This window comes from Pinus tabuliformis, chromosome 8, assembly GCF_031772625.1.
Source record: "Pinus tabuliformis cultivar Carrire ecotype Pingquan chromosome 8, CPIR1, whole genome shotgun sequence".
Lineage (NCBI taxonomy): Eukaryota > Viridiplantae > Streptophyta > Pinopsida > Pinales > Pinaceae > Pinus > Pinus tabuliformis.
In genome coordinates this window covers 1,207,338,035-1,207,342,980 of record NC_142294.1, presented here as the reverse complement: position 1 = coordinate 1,207,342,980, position 4,946 = coordinate 1,207,338,035, and positions in this window count along the sequence as shown.

Below are 4,946 nucleotides of genomic sequence, written 5' to 3'. Positions count from 1 at the left end.
ATGGTTTTTTTCATGTTATTTCAGTTTTGTCATATTTCATGTATGAGAACATTTGTTGATTAATGAAAAACACTCTTTGGTTTCCAGTCTAATTTTCCTTTATGGGACTTGGGTCTCCTTGGGTTAGTGTTCAACCCAGGTGCTCAAGCCCCCTTCTTGTATATTTACTTTCCATGTATTTACCTTAGCCCTGCATTTTTCCAAATCTCATCTCTTAAAAATATCGTCATTGCAAGGTTAGTGAATAAGATTCTATCTAATTTTGTTTATCTTTCTCTAATGAAATTAGAAATAATTTCTTTCATGCAGTGATACTCTTCATTTCAATTTCAACTCATCCTTCTGTTGTTTTATTTTTTGCAGTTTGTGGTTTATCGACTATTCATGCACTTTACTTTTCCTAGTAAATCATGCATTTTGCTTTTAGTTAGACAATAGTGCTTAAAAGGTATAATTAGTATTGTTTTTGGTGCACTTGACTCACTTAGATCATCATATTTTCACTCTTTGTTACCCATTTATGCAATATGTCAGCAAGTTGATTTATGTATGGATGAGCTACAGGAAACCCTAAATCTGCTTTTTTATTGTCAGTTAACCATCAAGGGAACCTAAGCTTAGGAAAGACTCCTTTACCCTTCTACAACCCTCCTTCACCTTCTTCACCCCTTAGACTACATATAGAATGCATAAAACTACTCTTAGCTGTTTCCTGTAGCAAAACAGGGCCATCTTGTAGTAGTACACAGATTGCACTAGAACATCAAACTTTGCACTCAAAGCATGTTTATCATTCCTTGGCACATTGCATTGCACATAAGACCCTGGAGATGGATTTTATAAGTTCATAGACCCCTTAGGAACCTTACCCTAGTACCTATAGCAAAAACCGCTTTATTTTCTATAATTAAGGTTTATTGTTTGAATGTTTTCTTTTAGTTGTAGGTTGATTTATCATGCATCATAGAATAGACTTGATCTTCCTCCATCTTTATTGAAATGATTTCCTTTCCTTTACTACAATTAGCATAGGTTTATTTCCTATCATTTACTTTCCTGCAAAACATAGTAGGTTTATTTCTTTTCATTTACTTTTTTGCAAATAGAGTAGGGTTACCTTCTGTCATTTACTTTTCTGCAAATATAATAGGGTTACTTTATGTTTTTTATTCTCCTGCAAACTAGAGTACGTTTATTTGTGTTCCTTTTTTTTTAGCATTTCCTGTAGTCTAGATAGAAAAAGTGGTCTCTATACATTTCAGCTTCCCTTCAGTTGCATCAAATCAACCAAAGGAGAATACCTTTCCTATTACACACATAGTGCTAACCCCTCTTAAGTTTGTAAGGACCTCAGGTTGATAATGTAGGTTTTAACCCCATACAAAAATTACCTACATACGAATTCTAAAACACAGAAAATAAACAATGCGAGAGAATAACACATAAAACACATATACACAAAGATTTTCCCCTGGATCCCAAAACCGGGACAACCAAATTGATTTTTCATTATGTTCCTTTCAATGTTACAATACATATTTATACATGCCGAAGCATCCAATACCATGGATAGAAAACCATCGTGTCCAAAACCATGGATCTAAAATCATCACGTCTAAAACCATGTGTGAAAACCATGCACAAAACCATAGGTAGGTCTGCCCAACCTAATATTGGGTCCAAAAAAAATTTCCCGCAGCACTACCTTGGACCCCGTAGAGGGGGGCTACCCACCCCCCTCAAACCCCCTGGACAGGGGGGGCTTTCACCCCCCTTGTGACCCCCCCATTGCGAAATCAACGCAACAAAGGGGGAGCTCCACCCCCCCTCTATCCCCCCAGTTAACTACTAGGCTAGTCGTGGAAAGAATATAACACAACCCAACATTCTCCCATTCGTTGTTTTCTTTCCACATGAGAGCTTAGTCATTTATCCAGCCCTGCAACGCCCATTGTTTCTCTACACCAAGAGAACTTCTCAGATCTCACAGATTTTTTCAATGCATCTGTAGTATTCTTCAATGTGTCCACCTTTACCAGTAACACCTTTTTTTCTTCTATCATATCCCTCACAAAGTGATACTGAACATCAATGTGTTTTGTCTTTGAATGATAAGCAGGGTTCTTTGCCAAGAAAATTTCACTTTGGCTGTCATAGTCTATCCTTATAGCTCCCTGTACTAACCCCATACTTGAACACAATCTCTGCAACCAAACTGCTTCTTTTCTTGCATGAGTCGCTGCCATGTATTCTGCCTCTGTAGTTGATAGTGCCACTACATATTGTTTCTTACTCATCCAAATGACTACACCTCCAAATACGTTAAACACATACCCACTTGTAGATCTTCTCTGATCCAGATCTCCAACCCAGTCTACATCAACAAAGCCACGAATATCCAACACTCTGTCCAATCCTGGTCTTCCTTGGTAGCACAAACCATAATCACTAGTGCCATGCAAATACTTGAAAACCTGCTTCACTGTTGTCCAATGCTCCTTTCTTGGTTTTGACATAAACCTACTCAATACTCTCGCTGCATGTGCAATGTCTAGTCTAGTACAGACCATTGCATACATTAGGCTACCCACTACACTTGCATATGGAACACAGGACATGTCATCTTCCTCTTCTTGTGTCTTGGGACACTATTCAGCAGATAACTTCACACCTACAGGAATAGGAACCTTCACCGGTTTACTATCCTACATATTAAACCTCTGCAGTATTGTCTTGACATACTTCCTCTGGTTTAACCAGAGCTTCCTCTTTGCCCGATCTCTTTGATCTTTCATGTCGAATTTGGAGGACAATTGGGTCTTCAAATCCTGGATAATTTCTTTGTCATTTCCAACTAACAACAGATCATCCACATAGAGGACCAGATAAATAACACGTCACCAATCAATTTAGAATACACACAGTGATTTGCTTTGCTTCTGGTGAAGCCAAGTCCCCGTATAAATGTATAAAATTTCTAATACCACATCCTTGGTAACTGTTTTAACCCATACAGAGACTTCTTTAACTTGCATACCAATTCTTTCTTACCCTTCACCGCAAAGCCTTCAGGTTGCTTCATATAGATCTCCTCTTCCAGATCCCCGTGAAGAAATGTTGTCTTCACATCCATTTGTTCTACCTGAAATCAAAAGCAACAACAACAGATAAAATTAATCTAATAGAAGCTACCTTGCCAACAGGAGAAAAAATATCACTAAAATCAATTCCTGGCACCTGGGAATAACCTTTTTCTACCAACTGAGCTTTGTATTTCTTCACCTTTCCTTCTGCATTTGTCTTCTTCTTGAACACCCATTTGTTGCCAATGGGTTTCCTTCTAGCCGGAAACTCCACCAAATCCCAAGCCTCATTTTTGTGCAAAGATGCCATTTCATCAACCATGGCCTCTTTCCAGAGTTTTCCATCCTCTGAATCTACTTCTTCCTTCACATTTCTAGGATCATCATCAGTAAATTATAGATAAAGAAAAATTTCAACATAAAGCAGATGGACTATACCTTTCTGGCTGCCTTCTTTCTCCAACTGAGCTTCTCATACTTGGAGTTTGTGGCTCTTCATCTTCTGATTCTTCTTCTGTTGTAGAGTCTGATTCTTCCTCCTTTAGCTTAAACTCTATCTTCTCAGGTTCCTTTGGTTGGAATTCATGATTAATAACATCTTTAACCTCTCTAAACACCACATCTCAGTTATACACAACCTTCCTTGTTACTGGGTTCCAAAGCTTATAACCCTTTAAACCATCCTTATACCCAATAAAGATGCACTTTTCAGATTTACTATCCAACTTGGTTCTTTTCTCCTTTGGAACATGTACATATGCATCACATCCAAATACCCTCAGATGTGAAAGAGAGGGTTTCTTAGCAGTCCATAACTCTTATGGAGTCTTATCCTCCAACGTTGATGAAGGAGATCTGTTGACTAGGTAACATGTTGTCTCCACCGCCTCTGCCCAGAATTCCTGTCCTAACCTGGCACCACTGAGCATGTTTCTTTCCCTTTCCATCAATGTCTTGTTCATTCTTTCTGCAACTCCATTTTGCTCAGGTGTGTATGGAGTAGTCTTTTGTCGTGATATACCACACTTCTTAAATAATTCTTCAAATTCCTTACTGCAAAACTGTCCACCGTTATTTGTCCTCAACACCTTTATCTTCTTCTCTCTCTGGTTTTCCACCAGAGCGTTAGATTATTTAAACTTGTCAAAGACTTCAAATTTATTCTTAAGGAAATATATCCATGTATTTGTTGAGAAGTCATTTATAAATGATACATAGTACACAGACTTACCCAGAGATGGAACCTTCATAGGTCCAAACACATCATTGTGCACAAGCTTTAATATATGTTTCGCCCTCTTACCATCAAAGGGGAAACTCACCCGATTTTGCTTCCCATATACACAATTTTCATAGGAATCAAAATCCAGAGAGCTATTAGTCATACCTTCTACCATACCTTTACCATGAAGTATTCGAAGGCCCTTCTCTCCAATATGTCCAAGCCTTTGATGCCATAGCATGGTCTTTTCTCCAAAGACCACTAGATTTTCTGCTCCACTTTCAGGAACCACAGAACTGTTGCACCCATCAATAACAGTGTTACCTTGTAGCTTGTACATAGTTCCAATCCGAACTCCCTGCATCAATACCAGTTCTCCCCGAACCATCTTGCAGGTATCTTTCTCGAACACTATTTTTACACCTGCATCATCCAGCTTGCTTACAGAAATCAGATTTCTGACCAATGCAAGGATATGCAGAACACCCAGAAGTGTTCTAACCCTTCCACCTTGAACTTCAACCTCACTTTTCCACAATCAACGATTCTAGCCTTCCTATCATCCCCTAAGAAGACATCACCACCATTGTATTTCTCATACTCGCAGAACCACTCTCTATGAGGAGTGAAGAGAAAGGATG